At 44.0% G+C, this 25,820-nt stretch overlaps 1 protein-coding gene across 1 annotated transcript in view; it reads left to right on the top strand.

Annotated features, from left to right (window-relative positions):
- Positions 1–674: 674 nt before the first annotated feature.
- Angpt1 (angiopoietin 1) overlaps positions 675–25,820 on the top strand; it is a 414,397-nt gene continuing 389,251 nt past the window's right edge. The window contains exons 1-2 of the mRNA XM_040730588.1: positions 675–1,028; positions 13,558–13,647. The gene's annotated coding sequence lies outside the window, so the exon portion shown is untranslated. The remainder of the gene's footprint in view (positions 1,029–13,557; positions 13,648–25,820) is intronic.

Genomic DNA, 25,820 nt, shown 5'->3' with positions numbered 1-25,820 from the left:
TCCTCCTAAAGCCTTCATCAAGTCTGACCTCTCCTGTAGCCTCCCACTAGCGGCATTCAAATTCCTTCCTGGGGTTCAGCATCCTCCTCTGCTCTAGGTATTGTCCTCTGAGCCGTGAGTCTAATTAATCTTAATCAATTAAATAGAGAGGGCTATTTTGGCTCACAGTTTTAGGTATCATCCACCATAGTGGGGAAGTCGAGGTGTCTTGAAATAGCTAATTGTATTCATCTGTAGTCAAGAGGGAGAGACACTTTCTCCTTTTCATACAGTACAGGGTGCCAGAGCAAAGAGCAGTGCCAACCATAGTAGGGAAATCTTTGTTCTTAATATAATATAACCAAGAGAGTCTACATAGTCATGTCCAGAGGCCTGTCTCCTAGAAGGTTCTAGATCTCCCCAAATAAACAAATGAGATTAGCCACTATTGGGTAGTGGAGAAACTGCGGCCAGCCTACCCAAGCGGCAGGTGCCCAGGCCAGCCTGCATGAGTATGCTCACCAGGCACTTCCTCCCTGAGCCAAGCCTGCCTGTACCCACAGAGACTGCTGACACAGAGACACCTGACCAGATACACCAATGAGGAAAGGACACACAGCAGAGTCAGCTCCTGAGCCAATGGGACCTTGGGAGGGGGTATAAAGTCAGGTCTAACTTCCTCAATGAACGAGAGAGACTGCAGCCTGCTCTGCTACTCACTGACTTCCAGAACCTGAGTCGCTGGTGCTGCGTCTTCTCACCCCCCACCCCCAAGGGGTGTCCGAGCATGGTCACCCGCAGCATCTGGTGCCTAGACACGAGTCTGGTGGATCCTGTGCTGGCATGGGTCTCGGCCCCGCTTGAATCAGGGTGTATTCTTTTATCTATCTCCGTGGCTGAGTTTTGGGCCCTGATCCTTGCCTTTTGTTGCGAGTGCATCGCAGATGGATCCTACCTTGGTGAACTTCTGCTTTCACTATCTGCACCCTTTTGGACTCCTCTTCACGCTCGCAGCACGTTCCTGCGCCCCCTCTCCGGGGACTTGTCCGGTGAGTTGGCCCCTGTGTGTTTCATGTCCTTGGTCCTCATGAAGGTGAGCGCGGGGTCCTCCTTCTTTTCCGTCTTTTCCTTTGTGTCTGTCTGGCACCCCTGGGGCATTAGGTAGGAACATCTACTACACTGAGGTCCGACACACTTGCTGTGTGTGTTCGAGTCTGTCTTTGTCTGTTTTAGACTTTGTTCTTGTCTCCGTCTCCTGCATTAAGAGAATGGGGAACTCACTCTCCCCTTTAAGGAGCCTCAGGTGAGGGCATTAAAATCAATATTGGTCACCAGGTGCCTAACGTTAAGACTGCTCACCTGGAGGAATTTTGGGAAGAGATCGTGGTGCTGGCCCTCTGGATTTCCCCTGAAAACATGTGCGAGCCTGACCTCTGGATGTGCGTTCTGTTTCTTACCTGAAAGCATGAGGTCGACTTAGGAGTGACCCCCTTTTTCCTGTGCTTTTGATTGGGGAATATCGTCTCATTACCAATCATTCTCTTTCAGTGTTTCACACAGTGTATTTCCACACTCCAGGATCTCCTGGCATTTTGACACCCAGAAAGTGGCCCTCCTTGGGAGGTCCCTTGGGCCTGGCTAACGGAAATGCCTGAGGAATAGTGTGACAGGTGTTCCCCATACCTGGGCATGCTTCCCAGAGATGTCATCCTTCGAGGGCCTGTAGGCAGAGACTGATAAGCACCTGTGAGGCAGGCCAACCTAAGACAAGCCCTGTCCATCATGCTGGATGCTCTCTGAGGCAGGGACAAGGCCAAAGCTAGAACTTCAACTCTGTCAAGCCACATTTATAAAAAACAAAAAAAAGTGGGTATGTTGGAGAAACTCTGGCCAGCCCATGTAAACCACAGGTGCCCAGGTCAGCCCGTATGCGCATGTGCAACAGGCACTTCCTCCTGAGCCAAGCCTGCCTCTACCCCAGAGATGCTGACACAGAGACACCTGACCAGAGACACCAATGAGGAAAGGACACACAGCAGAGTCAGCTGCCTGAGCCAATGGGACCCAGGGAGGGGGTATAAAGTCAGGTCTAACTTCCTTAATAAACGAGTCTGCAGCCTGCTCTGCTACTCACTGACTTTCGGTGCCTGAGTCGTTGGTTCTGGGTCTTCTTACCGCCTCCTCCAAGGGTTACCCGCAGAAATGGGGATGCTGTCCTCACGCTTTCTTCTTTTCAGAAGTGTCTTTCCCCACATAGAGTTGTTTGTGCTGTGTTTCCCATTGTCCTAGACGCGACTTACTTATCCCTTCCTCAGGGAGACCTCATCCATCCTAGTAGGGCATCTGAGCGATGCTCTGTATTATTTTATAACTGCCTGCCTTGCTACTAACTACAGTTAAGAATTGCCTTTGCGTTTATCTGACACACTTTTGAATGCAGAATTCGCTGGCGCAGGGGCACGGCCATGTTTTACGCTGCATCCCTCCTGCGCAGGCTAGATCTTGATATAGAGAAGCACTCACAGTTGTTGCTGACTGGACTGTGATTCCAAAGTTTCCTTCGACTGACAATCATGCTTGCCAGTCTGTTACCTACATATAATTTGTTTAAATGCTCAGGTATTGGATTTCCTGTTTTCTAATTGTTTAGCTTTCAGTTTTATATTCCTTTTTTTGTTTATTTAAATGAGAATCAAGGTTGCTTCACATGTCAATCCCAGCTCCCTCTCCCTCCAGCTCCCTCTCCCTCCCCTCCTCCCCCACTCCCACCTCCAACCCTCCCCCCCCCCCAGTCCCCACTCTGATCCCCAGGGAGGGTGAGGCCATCCTTGGCGATCTCCAAAGTCTCTCATATCATCATCTCCTTTAAGATCTCTTTCCCTTAATAAAAAACCCCTCCATGTGAACTCTGTCACCTGGGGTCTTTCTCTCTCACACTGCTTTTTAAAAAATATTACAACACCTTCCATTTGTGTCTGCCTCATGACCTTGGGAATCTCTCAACTTGTGTTCTTTGAACACCTGTCTAAACATTCAATATCAGCTATACCCATGCCCCATGTGTCTAGGCTGAGAGAGCATCCCTCCATGTGGAATGGGTTCCCAAAGTTCATTCGTATGCCAGGGATAAATACTGATCTACTACCCAAGGCCCCATAGATTGCCGAGGCCTCCTCACTAACACCCAAATTTAGGGGGAGGTCTGGATCAGTCCCATGCTAGCCTCTCAGCCATCAGTCTGGGGTCCAAGAGCTCCCCCTTGTTCAAGTCAGCTGTTTCTGTGGGTTTCACCAGCCCGGTCTTGACCCCTCTGCTCATCACTCCTCCCTCTCTGCAACTGGGTTCCAGGAGTTCAGTTCAGTGTTTAGTTGTGGGTGTCTGCCTCTGCTTCCACTAGCTACTGGATGAAGGCTCTAGGATGGCATATAAGGTAGTCATCAATCTCATAATTAGGGAAGGGCATTTAAGGTAGCCTCACCACTATTGCTTAGTTTGCCAGGTGGTGTCATCTCTGCTAACTATGTCTTATGCTCAGCGCCTGTGGGATTTATGATCCCACATAGGAGGAAGATGATGTGGGTGAGCTGATGTCTCACGGTAGTCTTGCTTTACATAAGTTGGGGATGCTCACCAACTTTCATATCCTTGCTGGCCTTTGAGGTCATCGATATTTTACACCTGTTGATCAACACACACCCTTTCCACTGTCTTATTGATGGCTACTTATCCCACATTCCTCAGATGTGTGGCTATGTTAGCACCTTCATATAAGCACAGACGTACAGTCTTCATCCTATGACTGGTCTTCTCACCTAGAGTACCCTAGAGTCATAAGTGTTGTCATAGTAGAAGAATTTCTGTCTCTCTTCCTGGTTGAATAATAATCCATTGTATGGCTGCATCAAAGTTACCCATTCGTATGAGAATGAACATTGGCCACACTTTATCAATGTTTCTCTTACTCCCAGGATGAGATTCTGAACTATTTATCTAAATAGATGAGAAAATTGGGACACATCTAAGGGAGGCTGTTCAGAGTTCTTGCCCTCCACAGTCCCTTCACGTTACTTTTGGCCTCAGTTGTTTTGGTCCTGATGTAGCTCTTTTTCTCAAACCCATCAGCTGTCCACCGGGAATTAGAGAGATGTTGGGAATGGGGAGTCAGAGCACTATTGAGAAGATGCATGGCCCGTCAGTGTGAATTGTGAAAGGATTTGATGGGCAATGGAAGTCCCTGTTGCTTTATTTTAGCTGTTTCAAGGATCCCCACCCGATCCTTGGTCTCCCTGTGTTGTGACTGCATGACATTCCAGCGTCACATTCCTGTTTGACGTAAGCTAGTTCAAATTGCAGCCAATTGTGAAGGAAAGTGTTGTTAATATGTTGTGCCTCGGCTGTAGTCTCTCAGAATATGTATACCTCTCAGCAGCATTGAATGAATTTATCACAAACCTTCTGTTTAGTGATCTGTACTGGCCTGTCCTTGGGGTTCTGACAGGACACGCCCTCAGGTGCAGCCACTAAGAGCACCACCTGTGCATACTCACTAAGTTCCCTTTTAAAAGGGCCCTGACCACCTCTCTCTCTCTCTCTTTGTGTGTCTCTCTCTCTGTCTGTCTCTCTCTCTCTGTCTCTCTATCTCTCTCTCTCTCCCTCTCCCACTGCTCCTGTCCCTGGAGGTGGTGTCCCCCTCTTTCCCTCCTTTAAGATCTCTTTCCCTTAATAAAAAACCCCTCCATGTGAACTCTGTCACCTGGGGTCTTTCTCTCTCACACTGCTTTTTAAAAAATATTACAACACCTTCCATTTGTGTCTGCCTCATGACCTTGGGAATCTCTCAACTTGTGTTCTTTGAACACCTGTCTAAACATTCAATATCAGCTATAATGATGTCAGTAGAAACTTATTCATTGTGTGGAGCGAAAGACTCTCAAGGGTGCCAGACAGTACTCGTGGGAGACTGGTCCTCCATAATGCCAGCACAGCTATAAATACTTTAGCCCTTACTAAATTCAGCATCTTTTTTGAGACCCTGAAAAGAATCTTTCTGTAGTCCAAGTTTGGGCTCTATATATGGTCAAGAACATATAGAACACATCCTGGATAGGGATCTCTGCTTCATTTGCTTTCATCTTGGATGCAAATTTCTCAGCATATAAATTCCAGAATAAACACCAATTGGTATCATGCTAATGTTCGTACATTAGGGCTATTGTGTGGCAACAGTCAGCCTAGTTTTCATATTGAAGAATGCATTGATTTGTTTCTTCTTGGCAGGTACGATTTCATGCCATATATCACTATTCATATTTGTTCAGGTAAACAGTAAGACAGAGAGGACGTGAACAAACTGGAGGAGAACGTGTTTAGTCGTTCAAGTGGCTCTGTAATTACCGTATCTTCTGAAACTGCATCCGCAAGCAGAGGCACGCAGAATGCCCGCTCTGAAACGCGAAGCCTTGCATTTGCAGATATTCGTAGAACCCCACACTGAATATTACTCTAGTGTCAGCGTACTGTCCTTGGCTGTACACTGTATCCATTTCATCTTTTTCTGTGCTCTCTCACCCAGCCTATTACAATTCGGTTCGTATTTGAAGTACTACCCAGTATTTTGTTATTAACTTTTTTAAGGCTGTGATCCAGGAGGAGGCATTGCCACAAACCTCATGCTCAGTGCAATTAAAAAAGCATGAGTCCTCTCTCTCTCTCTCTCTCTCTCTCTCTCTCTCTCTCTCTCTCTCTCTCTCTCTCTCTCTCTCTCTCTCTCTCTCTCTCTCTCTCTCTCTCTCTCTCTCTCTCTCTCTCTCTCTCTCTCTCTCTCTCTCTCTCTCTCTCTCTCTCTCTCTCTCTCTCTCTCTCTCTCTCTCTCTCTCTCTCTCTCTCTCTCTCTCTCTCTCTCTCTCTCTCTCTCTCTCTCTCTCTCTCTCTCTCTCTCTCTCTCTCTCTCTCTCTCTCTCTCTCTCTCTCTCTCTCTCTCTCTCTCTGTGTGTGTGTGTAGTAGGAAATCCAGTGTGTGCCAGCAGGTGGCAGCAGACATAAATGATCTAAGGAATGCTGGGATTCCTACTGTGGTGAGGCCGTGAGTGGGATACTCGCTCTATTTCCCTGCACTGTGCACATTGGTCCACGAGAATTAGAGAGAGGATCCTTTGGAGAATCCGAGATTTTAAGACATTTCTTTCAAAGTCTCAATCCCCACGCACTCCTCATTTCTCTCTTTTCTCCCTGATTTCAAATTGCGGTAGAGTATTTGTAAGTACCAAATTTATTACTGTGGGAGAGTGGAAAAGACTGGAAACCGGGCTTTGTTTATCTTTTGCTTTGGCTTCCCTTCCTCAGTGCTCATCTTCCTTGAAGATCTTTGGCAAGCCTTCTAGCAGAAGCTGTTTGATGATGACTCTTTGTCTTCGGCTGGAGGGAAAGCTTGAACTTGTTCAGAACATCACAGTAGGCACTCCAGGAAAGACAGTGCGAGGTGCTTAGGAGGTGGAGATATAATTGATCTCCCAGGTCTGAAGGGAGGAGCCATACAGGTCCTCGGAAGAGTGTGGTGTTACAGTCCTCTCCCTGCAGTACTGGGTAAGTCCAGGTAGAGGTGAAAGATTTAGATGCTGGGTAGATATCAAAGCACTTACAGAGGGCAGGCAAATGAAGGGACCATTTTGTAACAGTGAAGTCTCTGTGAAGGCACTGACTCAACTGCCCCATTGTCAATGAGTTGTGTAGGTGTTGTCTTCAGCAATGGGGCTTTGCTGTCAGTTTGTGGAGAGCAAACTATAGTCTAGCCCACAGCCTGGGTTGTTTGCAGATGCCCATGAGGCCCTGCAATTCAGTTAGATATAACCCAGTCCTGATACCGGAAGCTTCTTCGTGTGACAAGAGATGGCCACTTGGGGCTCTGTCTCCTCCATTACTTGGCAATTTCATTTAGGTTGCCTTCAGATGCATGTATTTTTTGGTTAGTTTCTACCTTGTTAGGTTTCCATGCCACCCCTCAAATAGTCATTAATTTTAGCCATCTTTCCCTGCTAACTTGGTCCTCCTGTTCCAGCCAAACCATCCAACAGTATTTATCGTTTATCTCCCTTTCCTAGTGAAATGTATCTGTTCCCTGTAGTCTCCCTTACCCTCTGTGGTTCTACAAATTACAGCTTTGTTATCATTGACTCAACAGCTAATATCTGCATATAAGGGAACACACACACCATATTTGTCTTTCTGGGTCAAGAGAAGAAGAAGAAAATGTCGTGATTAAAAACTCCTGATGGCAATCTGCTATACTCATAGGTGTTAAGAACTGAAATATCCCCTTGGTGGATCTTTTCTTTGTGTATGTAGTATCCTTCCATATCTCTTCTAGTTAGTTTTGGTTTGAATAATTCTATTTTGTAGATGTTAAAATGGCTACGCCAGCTTGCTTCTTGAGCCCATTTGCTTGGAAATATTTTTCCAACCCTTAATCATGACGTGATATGTACTGTTGGTGACAAGGTGCATTTCTTGAATTCATCAGAAGAATGAATTCTCTTTTTCACACCCATTCAGTATCTTTTGTCATTGGAGAATTGAGGCCATTAATGTTAAGAGATACCAATGACCAATTATTGTTGATTCCTGTTACTTTGTTATTGTTGGGGACGGTAGTGGTGGTTGTGGTGGTGGTGATGACGTGTGTGCGTATATTTTCCTTCTTCTGACTTTGCTGGTCTGGTATTACTCATTCCTTGTGTTTTCTTGAGTGTAGTTAACCTCTTTAGGTGCCCCCCCCAAAGTTTTTATTTAATTAATGAGTGTGGTGATATCCTGCTTGTACAAATAAAGCCTGTCTGAAGGTCAGAGAATGGAGCTTGCCACCATAAAGTTCTGGAGGTCTGTACAACAGGATAACACCACAAATCAATTTAGGGTGTATGGGGTATTTGAGCTCTCTCTCTCTCTCTCTCTCTCTCTCTCTCTCTCTCTCTGTCTGTCTCTCTCTGTCTCCCTTTGTGTGTGTGTGTGTGTGTGTGTGTGTGTGTGTGTGTGTGATGGATGCACCTGGGTATTCAGATGTAACAACATCTGGATACCAGAGGAGAGGATGTTCCTGACGTCTTTGTCTGTTGTTTTTCACTTTATTCCTTTGAGGTGGAGTAGCTCAGGAAGCCTGAAACTTGTTGCATCAGCTAGGCTGGTGGACCGCTGAGCTCTCAGATTCTGTCTGTCTCCTCTACCCTCTCCACCATGCTGGTGTTGTAGGTGTGTGCAGTCATGGCTGACTTTTATGTAGCTGCTAGAGATTTGAACTCAGGTTCCCATGATTACACAGGCAGCGACCATACCCACTGAGCCATCTCTCTAGCCCTCTTCATCCGACTGATATTCTTATAAGTTTTCAATAATAATAATAATAAAAACACTCTATATGCATTTGGTTGCTACTCATGTAAACAAGCTGGAGTTGAAAATGATAAAATCCTGGGAATGCAGCTACAAGTTTCAACCCTCTAGTTCTTCCACAGCCTGGCACGAGTGAACCACATTTCACTGAATTCCTTGTGTGTGGTCGCGCCCCTAGGGCAGCAGTTTTGTAATCTTCATCGGAAACCCCCTTAGACAGTGGCGATTACAGACTGCAAACTCAAGATGGTGTCAGAAATACATTTAAGTACACATGAATTATTTTAGTTATGCAGAAGTACAGGGGGTAAGGGCCACAAAAAACTTGTACAAACCCTGAAAACTTTATGTATATGTTTTGTATATGTATGTATATATATATATATGCATATGCATATGTTTTCCCAAAAGTCCCTTATGGCTTTTGCTCTGAGAGGCACTTTGCAATTTGTCCAGTAGAGGGCAGCCACAGAGCAGCTCTGGGATTTCAGTGGCTCCAGGCTCTTGGAGGATGCTTCTGTAACTACACAAACATGTGCATCCATTATGCCGTTTCTGGGTTCTGGATTCATGTTCTTCTTATACCAATCTTTTCCATATGATGTGTTTATTTCCTTTCAGTTGTTCGGTTGTTTTGCTGTTATTATGAGCGGGATCATCTTAAATTTAATGTAGCCTTACTTGTTTTAAAAACACTCCCAGATAAACAAAAGATTACAATTCTCTCTGTGTATTGGAAAAGTCAGAATATAGCCGAGATGTTTAGAATGAAAGCCCTTTCTGTGAGAGCACAAATAGGAGATGCCCAATAGAGAGAGGAAAAACAAAATAAGTGACCCCGCTTGTATTTAGAATTACCCCAGAAAAGCCAAACTCTTGTTTCTAATTTCCCAGTTACTCAATTATTAAATCCCTCTGGAGACACAGCAGAACACAAATGCCCTTTGGGGTGAGGATTTCTGGTGCTTTCAGGAGAAACTTTGTACATAAATAGGCATGTTGGCTGCACCGTGGCCTGGCGTTGCTCTTAATTACCATCCATCTGCCCTCAGGATGCAGAGAACCACGTGTCAGAATCAAGAACGAATGGAGATGTGGTGGAGTGTAATTTTTAAGAAATGGGTGAAAGTTCAAAATGATATTTTCAAGCTTTTTTGTGTTGTTGTTGCATACCGGTTGGCATGGAAATCAAACAACAGGGTAGTATTAATATTCAGTTCAGTCCAGCAAACACCTAACTGTCTCTGTGCACCAGCTCTGTCTATGCCTGTCCTTGATGGGTGATGGGAGCAGAGTATGGCCAGGGCCACCGTGGAGTTGTGGCGGATGTGTCCCATGCCTAGAGAATGTGATGCTGTCCAACTTTTTCTGCATGTTTGGTTCTCGAAGGGTGTGGCCGGCAGTAGTGGGATTACCTAGCACCTTTGAGAAATGCAAACCTCTAAGTCTCTCTTTAGGGGAAGCCTAGCCTATGTTTTAAAATAAGCCTTTCCAGTGGGCTTCAGATTTGGTAAGCTGGCTATCCTCTGCTCCAGAAATCAATGTGTGGCACTCTTGGTGAAATAACTAGATCTGCTGCTCTCTTCCTTCCTTGGGGTGGAGCTGCCAGGAGGAAGTAGAACTCATCTGCTTATCCATCCATCCATCCATCCATCCATCCATCCATCCATCCATCCAAGGAGGGGTCAGTACCATGTACTAATACCTTCCAAAGTAACTCTCTGCATAACATCCATCCATCCATGCATCTATCCATCCATCCATCCATCCATCCATCCATCCATCCATCCATGCATCTATCCATCCAAGGAGGGGTCAGTACCATGTACTAACACCTTCCAAAGTAACTCTGCATAACATCCATCCGTGCACTCCATGCCTTGCTTCTTCTCATTTGATCCAGAGGCAGGGCCAAGAGGAGCCTCTGGGAAACTTGTAGCCAAGGAGATGGATTGACACGGTGCGAGGGTTAAGACTTCGAGAACCTTGAGGTCTCTGAAAGCCTGCCTTCCGGTGGTGGTGGTGGTGGTGGTGGTGGTGTAAAGAGTTGTCCTCCCCCCATCCCCGCCCTGAACTTTTCCCATATTTGATTTCCTTGAGTCAGAAATTGCAACATGATCCTCGTAACAAAATTTAACAGTTAATCACGAGGAACACAAAACAAACAAGCTGTTCACACATGGGTCACGGGGCTCTTGTTTTGAACGTGTTTTCTCTCTGGCGATGATATCGCCTCGCTAGGAAGAACAAAGCCCTGTGCTCAATTCCCAGGACCAAAGGGGAAAATACATATCACATACTGACTTCTGAACTATACATAATTCTAAATGTTATATCATGTAATATATATTGTGTAATGCGTATTATATACATATAAGTGATTTCTCCATGTTTTGAGAGTTTTCATTTGGAGTTGAAACTTAAAATCCCTGCCCACGAGGGCTGGAGAGATGGCTCAGTAGTTAAGAGCACTGGCTGCTCTTCCAGAGGTCCTGAGTTCAATTCCCAGACATGGCATGGTGGCTCCCAACCATCTGTAATGAGATCTGGCGCCCTCTTCTGGTCTGCATGCATATGTGTGGACAGAATACTGTATACACAATAAATAAATCTTTAAAAAAATCTCTCTGCCTGTTTCTTTCTGCCTGACTGGAATTCCCTTTCTGCTCTGCCTCAGCTGCCAGAAACCTCTCTTTCACTGACCTGACAATTTTTTTTCAGGCTCCCTAGTTATCTACCTTGTCTCCAGCCAGACCTCCACAAACAGCCAGTCTCATCTTCATTGCTTGCACATTCTTCTCTCAATTACCTTGTGAATGGTAGCATCTTCTTTCCCTTGATCTCAGCTTCACTGGGGTAATAGTTAAGAGTGTGGCTCACATCTACGTGGAAATATGATGCCTAACGGTAGAATCCACATGTGTTAGTGATAGCATCTATTTCTCCTATAGCTCTTGACTTCTTAACTTCTTCTTATTCAAGAACTGATTCTAATCTGCATTGCAAAACATTACATGCTCCATGCAAGGTTAATTTATCCACCGTTTTACCCCTCAGGTGTGTCATTTAGGAAAGTCTCATAGAACCATGTGTGTTAGTGCTTATCCCCAGTAACCGCTGCACTCAGAGGCTGAAGCAGGGGCATCACGAGTTGAGGATCAATGTGGATACGTAGGGAATTCAAATGAGAATACGTACTGAGACGCTGTCTCTGAATTTGAGCAAACGGAAGGCATAGACATACTAAGTCAATTAATAGTTGACTGCACATAGAGAAGTTGAAGAGAAGTGAGTATGGGTGCTTGGTTTATGAGTACGGGATGGTTTAGAATTATGAGAATATATTGAAACTATTGAACTGTAATTTTGAATGAGGAAGTTGCAGGGTACATGGAGTATCTCTCAATGTAGCTGTGATTTAAGGTACCCCATATGGGCTAGATAAAGGGCAAGTTTGTTCCAATGCTTTTTCTTCAGTGTTGGTAGGTCTGTCTCCACAGTTATGAAAATTTACATAACAAAAAAGAAAGTTTGAAATGCTGAAAAATCTTTATGACCCACTCATAACCATTTTCCCTTGAGCTCCCCTTCCCCTGCTATATCTTTGACTAATGAACAATGCCAAATCTTACTCTATCTCCTGGTAGATAATTTTTTTTCCAAATTTCAAACCGTTTTCCTACCCAGGGATGGAAGCATCCTCAGTTTCATTTCTGACTTGAAACAAGATGGCTTGCGTGCATATTTTAAAATCGGTTAAAGAAATAGAACAGTCGGTGTGCTATTCAGCCCACAATGGCTTTGTCTATTATCACCAAGGCTTAGAAGATATTGCTTATTATCCTTGGTTTGTGGCTGAGGTAACTGAATCATGCATATGAAGCATACGTTCGCTCTACCCATAAGAACAAAGTCATGCTAATCTATAGCATTAACGCCTAGTAACAGGTATTGCCTCTACAAGGATCTATTGTTCTTCCTAAGAATAAGCATTCTCCATGGCCAAGGCATGTTCCTTGTATAGACATGAAAAAGAAGGCATGTATGTGTCCTTTACGGTAGAAAATTAAAGGTGAGGCTAAGATGCTGGACTAGAGTGGATTCAGTCTACAGCGAGTTATAGGTTCACCCAACCTGAGCTTTGCTCTTTATAGCAAACCTAGAAGCATATGGTCTACCTGTGAGAACTCTCATGGCCCAATAGCAATGATTGATGTCAAAGTGTCACCCTCTAGAGAATGTTAAATTTGGTGGCTAAATACAAGGCTTATATTTTGTCAATCATACAGGTACACTTTTATTTACATACGATGCTTTCAAAGCAGAAATCCAACCTACTTTGCAATTATTTTTTGTCTTTTCTCAGGAATAAATGGTGTTAACCATGCTGTATGCTACTGTTTTTTTATTATTATTATTACTCAGATAATTGATTCCATAGCCTTGGCTACGTATTCCCTCACTGTCTAATGTGATTTGGGCACTTGTCATGGAGTCTGCCGTGAATGAGACAGCTTTGGTTTATCCTGAAGCCTGCCTTTTAGGATAAGTAAAGAGAGACAACAAACAAAACAAAGTAAACAAGGGTAGGGGAGATGTGTGCTAATGGGTTAGCTAATGAGAAGGATTTGGCTTAGAAAGAGATGGAAGTAAACCCTCTGGGTTTATTATGCTAATTCTAAAAGACAAGTCAGCACTTACAGTCTATTGATCTTGCCACAAATGTCAACCGGACTGACACAGAGCATCTCCGGTAGACTTTGTGCCTTGATTTTAAAAACAGCTTCTGGTAATGTAGCCCAGGCTTGCCTCAAAAGTACCACATAGACTAGCAGAGCTCAGATCTTTCTGTCTCTTTCTCGGAAATCTAGGATTACAGGAATGTGCCACACAAAGCCAGAGGGAGTTCTTTATAACCAGGCAATTTTATAGCAAGGATAACCGTGTTTGTGAGGTGTTTTATGGTATAGACTGAACCCTACGGTAGTACACTAAATGTCATAGGAGCAGACACTGCTGTCCTCACAACACTGCCTCTCAGCATCTTCAACCACTTTCATGCCGAGCTCGTGAGCTAGGTAACACAGCTTGGCTCAATAATACCCTCATCTGGTCTTGCCAGATAAAACATGCATCTGGGGAGGATGTCTGTGTGTGTGTTTTCTGACTTATCATCTGTTAATCTTAAAACTACAGGTAGAACCAAGACGGACGTAATGCCATCTTCTTCGTTGGACGCACTTCCGGGAAAGAAAGGAAGAATGGCGGCAATGTGAAAGCGGATTGGTGAGTTCAGTGAGGTACCTGAGTATGAGGGTTCCGGTTAGCTTCCATGGCGTGTGTGGTTTGATGGGTACCACGCCTTCAGCACGAGCAGCATCAACAAAAGCAACGCATTTCCACATTGTCAAACAAATGCTCCAGAGCATAAACAAATGTGACACACCTTAAATTAATGTCGTACAGCAGATGGCAACTGGGGTAGTCACCAATCTGATCACAGGAGGTGGCCAGTTCAGGCTACAGATCCACTATTGCTAGTCTTGACTGGAGTCATCCTTCTAAATTTATGGGAGTTTCCTTTGCTTCCTGTTTCTACTTGATTCTGAAACTCCTCTTCCCAGTCATCTCTTTCAGAAGTCTCTCCCTCCATGATCCCCCAACCTAACCCCTCAAGTTCCCATCTCCACCCGCCCCCAGTCCACCCAGATCTCCTCTATTTTCCCATCCCAGGAAGATTCATGTATCCCGTTTGGACCCTCATTGTTACCCAGCCTCTGTGGGGCTGCGGATCGTAGCATTGTTCTCCTTTACTTTATACCTAACACCTGCTTATGAGGGAGTATATACCATGTTTATCTTCCTGGGTATGGGTTACCTTACTCAGGATGATTCTTTTTTCTAGTTCCATCCATTTGCCTTCAAATTTCCTGATGTCATTGTTTTTAACTTGTGTAATCATAGCATGTTGTCTTTCAGCGTCTGGTTATGAATGATGCTCCTATGAACATGTCTGGTTATTATGAATGATGCTCCTATGAACATAGTTGAGCAAGTGTCCTTGTGGTATGATTGAGCATCCTTTGGATGTATGCCCAAGAGTGATATAGCTGGGTTTTGAGGGTGTTTTATAAGTCTTACTTGCTGTCACAGTAGCTTTTTAGTTCTGCATAGCACATTCGAAGTTAATTATTTTGGGCAACTCTCTGTAGAAGCCAAGTAGTCCTAGCTTTTATTCATTCTCCCTGTCGTCTAATGGAGTTTTAACTACAAAAGGAGATGTACCAGGATGACACGTAGGCACTGCCTTTAATTAATCACGCTCACACCCAGCATCTGGAAAGAATAATGCAACATCTGCTTTGGATAGAAGCACCTGAGGATTATTAAAAGCTGTTATTTTATGTCTTTTTTATAGTATAAGTATCATGTGTTAGCCATACTTAGATATGAATAATTTGAAGAGAAAATTAGCAAAAAAATCCCTCATGCAGTTCATTAAAAGAAACAGTCCAGACCTCTGAATGAGTCTTATTATTTTTTTCTAGTTAATGTTTATTTATTCTTTGATTTGCCTTAGGAAGGGTGGAAGAGTGGTCTTAGGTGGTGGCAAGAGTTACAGTTGGTCGTTCACAGAGGATAGGACACAACAGACGTTGTCAAAGCATCAGCAGTAAGGGAAGATGAAGGATGCAGTCTCCGTTCTCTGACTTCTACTTCAGGCCTTTCTTATCTCCAAAGTGGATAGAGCCACACTCCGTGATGAAATCTGTTACATTACCATGCACACTCTAGAAATGTGTATCTCTGACTTACCTATCTTCTTGCTCTGGTTTAAGTGAAGTTGTAGTAGACTGTCATAATGTAATTCTTTCATAAATTGTCGGGACTCAGAGAATGAGGGTTTTTGTCTATGCCCCCCAAATCACCGCATTTGCCAGCAACTTTTATTTTACAACTCATACACATACTTTTGTGTATTAGAGATCTTAATTATGAAAACTGCAAGGAAGTAGTTATATATATATATATGTTTTTACAAGACAGGGTTTCTCTGTATTGTTTTGGAGGCTATTGGTCCAGCCCGGCCTCGAACTCACAGAGATCTGCCTGCCTCTGCCTCCCGAGTGCTGGGATTAAAGGCATGTGCCACCACCGCCCGGCCACGTTATTGATATTTTAAGGAATACAAGTACTTAAAATATTTCCTATACAATCTCTTAGAGTTGTGCAGAAGAGAAATAAAGAGGATTGTGTTTTAATAATAATGAAAATAACTTAATTAGTAATGATCACCTAGCAATATTTGAGTACTTCTGGAATTGTGTGATTTTTCAAATAGCTAATATTAAAGAGCCAGTTCTTTTTTTTTTTTTGTAGATTCTTCTCTGACACAGTTCACCTGACCACAGTTTCTCCTCCATCTATTCCCCAACACACACACACACACACACTCTTCCCCTTTACACTAGATCCACTCCATTTCCCTTCAGAGAAGAGCAGGCCTCCAAGAGACAACAAGACAAACCAAGCTACAATAAAACAAGGCAAAAGCTATCACACAGACTTAACAAGGCAACAGAATGAGAATAAAGGAGTCCCAAGAGCAGGCAAATGAACCGCAGACACGCCCTCCCCCACTGTTAGAGTCTCACCAAAACACCAAGCTAACAGCCGGGACATACATGCCGAGGACCTGGTGCAGACCTGTGCAGGCCTCATGGTAGCCATTTCGGTCTTGGCGAGCCCACATGAGCCTTGATTCGCTGATGTGCTTGTTCTCCCTGGGTCCTCTCTGACTCCTACAGTTTTTCCTCCTCCTTTGTCACACGGCTCCCCGACCTCCGAACGGACAGAGCAGATGGAGACCTCAAATTTAGACTCTGTCTCTCTCTGCATAAGGTCTCTGATGCATCTACTCCCATCTGATGTTGGAGGAACCCTCTAATGATGACTGGATAAGATACCAATCATAGCAGAGCAGCATTAGGATTTCTTCTATTGATTGTTTTTTTTTTTCCAGTTGTGTTTGCTTCTCTCCTGGTTTCTGGACTATTCAGCCTCTGGTCCCTGGTCATCCAGGCACTGTATGGTATGGGCTTCCTCTCCTGGTGTGGCCTCAGGTTAAACCAGACATAGGTCGGCACACGCCCAATTCTGCAGCACGAGTAGTTCATTCTACGTCAGGCAGAGACTAATTTCCTGACTTGACTCAGCTGCTTCACAAACATGGATCGCTCATAATAAGCCCCTTACTACTAAATGACCTCAGCAGAAGTGGACCTAAGATAGGCAGGGATACCGACCCTGTAGGAAGACCAACTTTCCTCCTTCCACTTTTATGTGTCTTCTGTAGATCAAATTCATGTCACAGGGCTTACAGGGTGTGCAATTCAGTCCTTTGTCAATTTGACACAAACTAGGGTCATCTGGGAGGAGGCAAGAATGCCTCAGTTAGATTGGCCTGTTGGCATAATTTTGAGGCTTTTTTTTTTTTTTGGAATGATGATTGATGTGGTAGAGTCCATCCCTCTGTGGGCGGTGCCATTTGTGGGCAGGTAGTCCTGAGTTGTATCAGAAAGCAGGCTGAACAAACTACGAGAGAAAGCCAGGCAAGCCGTTCTTCCATGGTTTCTTGCTGTAAGCCCCTGCCTTGACTTCTCTCAGTGATGGACTGAGGACTAGGATGTGTAAGTCACGCAAGCCCTTTCCCTTTACCGAGTTCTATCACAGCAACAGAAAAACAAACTGGTGGGACTCAGGGCAAACATCTTCCCTGGAGAAGCCATCTCTCCAGCCCACTCTGGCTTCCTTCAGTTGGGTCTTGAAGTTGATAACGTTAGACAAAAGAATTTAGTTTGAAGGTAGATGTGGCCATAATCTTTTCTGAAAAATGATATGGGAGAGTTAGAAGCAGAGAGGGATGCAGAGAGGTCCAGGATTGCTGCTTTTACACAATCACACTTAGTTACTCCCTTGCCAGGCAGTCTTCCAGTGGTCCATGCACCTCTCAGTAGGCGCCATCTCCTTGGTGTTCTGTGATCTCCCAGTGTTACTGTCCCGGGGACCAAGAGGCTTCCAATACTTGGATGTTTAGGAGAACACTTAAACCAAACCATATGCAAATTATAACACTAGCCCGACTTTATCTTCCTTGCAGAAATCTATTTCCCATACCTTCCCGTGTACCTGTGCCAAATCCAAGCTCTTTGCAATTCTGAGAACACGCCACAATGTTTTTTATTTTTGACCACACTGATCCGTCTGTCTGACAGCCTTTCTTGCCTGCAAGGACAGAATTGAAAACATACAGTTTGCTGGGATGAAATCTTGTACAGGATACCTTTTAGGATGGAAATACATTAAAAAATAATCACTTTTGCCACTAGCCTCCTTTTATTGTATCTGCAATCTTGGCGTCGAGCAAATCAATTTTTCAATTTCCTTGCGATTTTCAGCGTTTTCCAATTATTTTCAAATTCTTTTGTGTTTCCTATTTTTTTTACATTCAAAATCTTGTGTCGAATGAAATGTAAAATAGAAAATACCTTTTGTCTCTTTGTGGAGTTTTGGCAAAAACCTTCAGCCAATCTGCTCCATTGTTTAATGCCATAAACTTGAGACGTGCGATTATATCTTACCTATATCTTCTCCCTCCTTTTAGTTGTCCTTCAAGGCCCTTCTTGAAAATGAGTATTCATAAGAACTAGTGAGGTAGCCAAGCATGGAAAGGTGCTTCCAGCCAGCCAAGCCTGACTGCCTCAGCTCAATTACCCAGCCCCAGATGGTGGAAGGAGAGAAACCAACCCCTCCATGTTGTCTTTAGATGGTCACCCCTCCACACCCACAGTTAAAAATTTAATAAAGCACCAGTGTTGCTGAGACATTCCTCTAGCTATTGTGATACATTTAGCTTTGTGTTTACATTTTTGTAGATGGCCTTCTTCTCTGAAGCACGATTCGCCGTCTGCAGGGATGCGTTTGAACGGTACCTGCAGTATGGTATTTAAAGATACGAGCGCCTGAGGCAGAGTGTTCGGGTTCACATCCCAACTTTGTCACTAAGAGGTTGCATGACCTTCAGAGTCACCATTTTCCTTCCTCGGCTTTCTATCTTAGTAAAATGAGGCTGAAATTTCTAATGACCTCAACCTGCCATTCTGAGGATGGAATGAAAGAATGTATGGATGTACTTGACACAGAGCCCTGGTGTGCACAGGAGCAATCCAATTTCTTTCTAGTTCTCATTTATATTTCATTGTTTAATATTTATCTTTCTCCTTGTACATAAGCTCCATGTGGGAAGCGGCAACGTCTCCGAGCTGGGTTGGGACTTTCTGTGACCTACTGCACCTGGCAGATAATCATCTATTTGAGTGAATGGATGAATAAACAGGGACAGCAAAGACCTTAATGCATTTAACTCCAAAACCACATTAGGTATTTTAATTAGGCCCTAAAATTTGAACATTGAATTATCTAGCATTAAAGAAACTCTAGAACACTATGAAGACAAATTTCCTTGGAGATTTTACATTAATTGAATGTGGCAAGTGTGTGAACAGCCAGCTCTCTGACCCAGTCAGAAAAGTAGCCCTTTGCATTGAATTTCCAACCTCTACTGGCTCCACCCAGAGGCTTCTGATACAAATGTACCGTTTGAGCCGTTGACCCTACATAAATTATCTACGTCAACATTTTCCTGTAGAAGATTTGGGATGTGTTATAATTTTTAAAAAGCTGCATGAGAGAGAAAGATGCCATGTGACAGGGTTTAAGCAGAGGGGTTTTTATTTTAATTAGGGAAAGGGATCATGACAAGGGGAAAGGGGACGTGGGAGACCGGTCTACAGGGACAGGAGCCGTGGAAGAGAGGAAAGAGAAGGAGGGGGAAGGAGAGAGGGAGGGAGAGAGAGGGAGAGAAAGAGAGAGGATGGGAGGTGGGTGGGCGGGGCCCTTTTAAAAGGAAACATAGTGAATGTGCACAGGTGGTGCTCTTAGAGGCTGCAGCTGAGGGTGTGTCCTGTCAGAACCCCCAAGGGCAGGCTAGTACAGATGCCTGTATACTAACAGGGATGTATTGGTTTTGATTTTTGAGAGAAGAGTACATTGACAAAAGCCTCCAGTCATTGAAATGGTGGCTGCCTCATGGAACTGATATTTCAAATTAGCACATTGTATTTGCCACTGAGGGCATGTATATTTCAACATTGTTGATTGACTGGTTTCATGTGCCACTTAAGTCTAATAGACTTTGTTATTTTGTTCCTTTTCATCATAACACATTCAAGAGTGATTTTGCACTTGAAAAAACACAAAGTGTCAATTTCTTAATTATAATATATATGCATATTTTTCAAGTTCCCATGTAACAGTGAAAGTAGCCTTTTTTTTCTGTTCCCTCTCTCATTTTCTGTTTCATCTCAATGGAAACAATGAAGTCCAAGCTGGACTTATATCTCATTCTGCTTTTCTTATAAGTAGTTATTTTCCCAGTAAGTTAAGATTTATTTTTCTTAAAAATGCATATCATTTTAAAAATAAGCCATGTGGAATATGAAGTATCACTGTGACAACTGACATTGCATCATGGGCTGAATCTTATGCCAAATCTGATCCATGCAAGCGGCAACTATGGTCAGCCAGTCCTTGTTCTACTTTGAATTTCATACCCGGCCAGCCTAAATCCGACTGACTTAATTTCATTAATTCAGGAAAGCTTGTTGTGTTTTCCACATGTGCCAGAAATTACCATGGTTCACTGAGATGACAGAAGGGAAGTTAGCCGGGTACTACCTTTATGAAGCATAGAGATGAGGTGCCCTGGTGATGGGAACTAATACCTTAACTGTCACCCATCTGTTATGACACAGCCATCTAATGAACATGTTTTTACTCTTTTTTTAAACAAGGTCTTATTGTGTAAAATAACAACAGACCACAAGCATAAGAACATATGCTTTACCCCTTTGTATTCAATAGAATAATTAAGTGTGTGGATGGTTTGCATTATCTGAGTTCGTCACATGTGGCAGTGTCCTCGTTAAGTGCATAATGCTGGGCTATCCAGTTGGTTTTCATTTTACAAGTCTTGACTTGCCTTTGCTAGGTATTGGCATAGCTTAGGCTGCCATAACAGCTCCCCAGAATTGGGTGGTGTGAGAAACAGAAAATTGTTTTCTCATAGTTCTGGAGGCTAGAAGTTCATGAAGGTGCCAAATAAAGGTTGATTTCCTAGGACTTCTTTCATTAGCTTGTAGGAGATACACTTTTAGAAATGACTTGTCACAGTGATGTTCTGGGCATGCATGAGCCAGGAGTCTATTTATGTGCCCAAATTTCCTTTTCTTGTAAGGGAGATGAAGTAGGCTGGAGTAAAGCCCACCCTAAGGGGCTCATTTTAATGTAAAGACCTCTTTTAAGACCTTGTCTGCAGGTACAGAAGCATTCTAACACCCCGGTGGTTCGAATGAATATGGGCCAAGAGACAAAACTGAGCCAAGGATGTTCCGAGATTTTCGTTTTCTAATACTGACGTTCACAATTTCTAGTAAGAAAAGCTACAAGGTAGAGAAAGAAAAAGCACAATGAGCAACTCTCATTCAACCTGGAATATGTATTTCAATTGCAGTGTTCCCCTGTAATAAGTACCATTAATGCTTGGAGAATAACCCTTTAAATGTTGTACGTGTATATGTCTATGTGTATAGTGTTTTTGCATGTGTGGGGGCACGTGGGTATTTGTTTCTGTGTGCACACAGGTGCGTATTAAGCAGAGGCTTTGTGGCTGATGTTGAATGTCTTCCTTAAATGCTGTCCACTATATATATTGGGCAAAACTCTCTAGCTGAAGCCTGAACTCGTCATTTCTGATGGTCTAGCTTTGTGGCTTGCTACAAGGATTTCCTGTCTCTGATGCAGGCAGGTCACTATCATCATCTGACTTAATGGTTACCTTGGGACCCAGACCCAAGGTAACCAAGGACTTTACCTGCTGAGCTACCTTCCTGCCTGGCTCTTTGATTTTTTTTTTATTTCAATTGGCACTCTTTTAAGTTATATCAACTTATATGAACCTTAAGCTTATAGAAACTAAATATGTTCTGATTGGATGCTGGCATGTAGAAGAATGCAGATAGATTTAAATAGATCAAAGACCTCAACATAAATCCATCCACACTGAACCTCTTAGAAGAGAAAGTGGGAGGTACCTTGGAACAAATTGGTACAGGAGACTGCTTCCTGAACATAACACCAGTAGCACAGATACTGAGATCAGCAATTAATAAATGGGACCTCCTGAAACTGAGAAGCTTTTGTAAGGCAAACGACACAGCCAACACGACAAAAAGGCAGCCCACAGAATTGGGAAAAGATATTCACCAACCCCACCTGTGACAGAGAGCTGATTTCCAAAATATACAAGGAACTCAAGAAGCTAGTCACCATGAAAGACCCCGGCCCAGCGCAGGCAGCTGAGGCTTATGGAAAACTCCTTTCCCCCACAGCTCAGCCATTTTTTTATCAGGAGGGAGCTCGGCTCAAGGTCTTCGCAGCTGAATAGTCACTACTATCTCTGTCCAGATAGGGGCACAGGTGTCTATGGTCTGCATAGCCAGCCCAGAAAGATTGGGCAGGCACAGAAACCTTTTGTTCTTCAGATAGGGCCAAGGCCGAGAATTGAGTTCTGAGAGAAACCTTAATTGCCCTCGTTCTGAGCCCCAGCCTCATTTAAATTACCCAATCAGGGTCCCGTAACTAGGCTTCTCGCTTCTGTACTGCGCTTTTTGCTATAAAAGAACCCCTGAGTCCCCAGCTCGGGGCTCTCAGTTCCCGAGACTGAGATGCCCCGGGTACCCGTGTATTATCAATAAAGCCTCTTGCTGTTGCATCCAAGCTCGTGGTCTCGGTGTTCCTTGGGTTCGGGTCTCCCTCCCGTGAAAGTCCCCCGCAAAAAATCCAATTAAAAAGTGGGCTACAGAACTAAATAGAGATTTCTCAATAGAGGAATCCAAAATGGCTGAAAGACACATAAGAAAGTACTCAATATCCTTAGCCATCGGGGAAGTGCAAATCAAAACAACTCTTAGATACCATCTTGCTCCTGTCAAAATGGCTAAAATCAAAAACACTAATGACAGTTTGTGCTGGAGAGGATGTGGAGAAAAGGGAACACTCTTCCACTGCCAGTGGGAGTGCCAACTTGTACAACCACTTTGGAAATCAGTATGGCAGTTCCTCAGGTAAATGGGAATCAGTCTACCACAAGATCCTGCAATTCCACTCTTAGGCATATACCCCAAACATTCACATTCATACACCAATGACATCTGTTCAACCATATTCATAGCAGCATTATTTGTAATAGCCAGAACCTGGAAGCAGCATAGATGCCCCTCAGCTGAAAAATGGATGGAGAAAATATGGTACACATTGAGTACTCCTCAGCTGAGAAAAACAATAGAATCTTGAAGTTTGCAGGCAAATGGATGGCACTAGAAGAAACCATCCTGAGTGAGGTAACCCAGACACAAAAAGACAACATGGTATGTACTCTCTCATATGGATTTTAGACATAGAGCAAAGGATTACCAGGCTACAATCCCACCATCAGAGAAGCTAGAAAACAAGGAGGACCCTAAGAGAGACATACAGGGACCCCTGGAGAAAGGGAAAGGGATAAGATCTCCTGAGCTAATTGGGAGCATGGGGGGAGGGGAGAGGGAGTTAGGAGAAAGAAAAGGGGAGAAGAGGAGGGGAGAAGAGGACATGAGGGAGCAGGAAGATTGAGTCAGGGGAAGAATAGAGGAGAGCAGGATGAGAGATACCATAATAGTTGGAGTCATTACAGACTTAAAGAGAAATCTGGCACTAGGGAAATGTCCAGAGATCCACAAGGATGACCCCAACTAACAACCTAAGCAATAGTGGAGAGGCTACCTTAAATACCCTTCCCCTATAATGAGATTGATGACTACCTTATATGCCATCCTAGAGCCTTCATCCAGTAGCTGATCGAAGCAGAGGCAGGCACCCACAGTTAAACACTGAGCTGAACTCTGGAATGCAGTTACAGAGAGGGAGGAGTGATGAGTAAAGGGGTCAAGACCAGGCTGGAGAAACTCACAGAAACAGCTGGCCTAAACAAGGGATTGTTCATGGACCCCAGACTGATTGCTGGGAAACCAGCGTAGGCCTGTCTCAGAGCCCCTGAATGTGGATGTCAGTTTTGAGATCTATTTAATCTATGGAGCCTCTAGTAGTGGATCAGTATTTATTCCTAGTACACGAGTGGACTTTGGGAGCCCACTCTACAAAAAAGGGATTCTCTCTCAGCCTAGACACTTGAGTGAGGGTCTAGGCCCTGCTCCAAATGATATGACAGACCTTGATGATCCTCCACGGAAGGCTTCACCCTCCCTGGGGAGCAGAAAGGGGATGGGATAGGGGGCCAGTGTGGGGCAGGGGAGGAGGGGAGGGAGAGGAAACTAGGATTGACAGGTGAAAGAAGCTTGTTTCTAATTAAAAAAAAATGTTGTTCTGATAAATTTAATTTAATCCTGGTAAATTAAGTCTTTAAAATTCTCACTGATAACTTGATGTGGAATTTTTCTTTAGTATAAATCAGTATTCCAGGTTGTTAGAGAGATGCAGCTATAGACATGGGTGGTAATTTAGTGGAATTCTAAAAAGCAATTACCGTCTAGCAATGACATTATGAAACAGTAATGTTCTTGGTGAGATTTCAAAAGCACAAAGGCAATGCCTGATCCGAGAAAACATAAGTACCGTCTCGGTCAAGCTATGGACAACCAAGTTAAATGAAACACAGATACAGTTTGTGTGTGTGTGTGTGTGTGTGTGTGTGTGTGTGTGTGTGTGTGTGAAATCTTGACTGTTGGTGGGACAGAAAACTAAACTGTACTTGATATTCTCTATAGAAATTGGACTTGACAGAAGAAAGCTGAGGAAAATGTCGAGAATGAGATGCTGATGTGTGATTCTAGTATGCTACAGGCAAAAGGGTTTATCCTGGAAATATGCTCAGAAGGAGGTATGGAGTAAGTGAGGAATGCTCCCTGTTTTAGTTTGCTAGAATGCTCAACAAGATTCCAATTCCTTTTTTGTAGAGCTGGAGTTCAGAAGGCAATGCTCAAGGGTGTGGTGGGTTTCATGTCTCCTGAAGCTCCTCCTTCGACTTGGAAATAGTCTCCCCATCTTCCTTCTCATGGCATCCTTACACAGGCACGCCTTCTTACTAAATCTACCTGTAGACACTTCCCACTCAGAGTGTCCTCAGGAGGGCTCTGCCCTCCCATTTTTCTCACATGGACACTTCTTGGGCATCTTCACACGGACAAGGGACACTGCCTACTCACTCATGGCACAGGGGCACTTCCAGCCCGTGTCCTCAGATAGGCCTTGCCTTCCCACGGCGTCCTCATGCAGGGTTTCCTCTTCGAGTATTCCTGGTGTTTTTCGCTCCTCTCTTTTCACGTAAGGACACTTACCAGATGAGTCTAAACCTTGCTCACATGTCTTCATTTTAATTTAAGCACACCGATAATTATTTTGTCCTCGAAAGAATCTCTCCATGCTGAGGTAACAGGAGTTGTTACTTCGAATTGAAATTTGCGGACTGTGCGCATTCAGTCCGTAACAATGTGACAGAGTTGCCTGTTGTCCTGTTCGTAAAGCAACCAGTGGTTCTGAATTGATTTTCCACGTGCATTTTCTTTTTGAGCTAAGCTTAGATGGTCCTTGAAAACGCATACTGCATATTCCTTTTCTCACTTACAATATCGCATTTCATACTTCCTACTTAGCATGCCTTCACCTCGAATCTCTTACTGATTTCCTGTGTTAATTGGGTTTTCTTGTCACTGTGGAAAAAAATATATATATCTGACAGAAACAACTTAGCTCAGAAGAGGTTTATTTTGGCTCAGAGTTTTGAGTCTGGTCCGTCTTGGTGAGCGAGGCATGGCGGCTATGGCAGAGATGGGATGTCACAACATGGGTTGCTCCTATGGTCTTCGGTAGCTGATGGGACTAGATGCAGAGACCCACAGGCAAAATTTAGGTAGAGCTCAGGAGACTCTGCACAAGAGGGGAAGGAAGGATTGCAGGAACCAGAGGGGTCGAGGTCACCACAAGAACACAGCCCGCAGAATCAACTAAGCCGGGCTCATAGGGGGCTCACAGAGACTGAAGTTGCAAGCACAGAGCCTTCATGGGTCTGTACTATTTTCTATAGTTGTTTAGGGTGGGTTTTTTACGAGATTCCTCGCAGTAGGAGTAGGTACCTCTCTGACTCACTTTTCCTGTTCTTGGGAACATTTTCCTCCTACTGGATGGCTTTGTCCAGCTTTTATTTGAGGGTTTGTGTCTAGTTTTATTCCATCTTGTTATGCTGTGTTTGGTTGATAGTCATGGGGGGGTGGGCGCTGCTCTTTCTG

The sequence above is a fragment of the Mesocricetus auratus genome, unplaced genomic scaffold (assembly GCF_017639785.1).
Source record: "Mesocricetus auratus isolate SY011 unplaced genomic scaffold, BCM_Maur_2.0 Super-Scaffold_100023, whole genome shotgun sequence".
NCBI lineage: Eukaryota > Metazoa > Chordata > Mammalia > Rodentia > Cricetidae > Mesocricetus > Mesocricetus auratus.
Note: the sequence above shows the minus strand (reverse complement) of the source record. Positions and strands in the feature narration are given on the sequence as shown.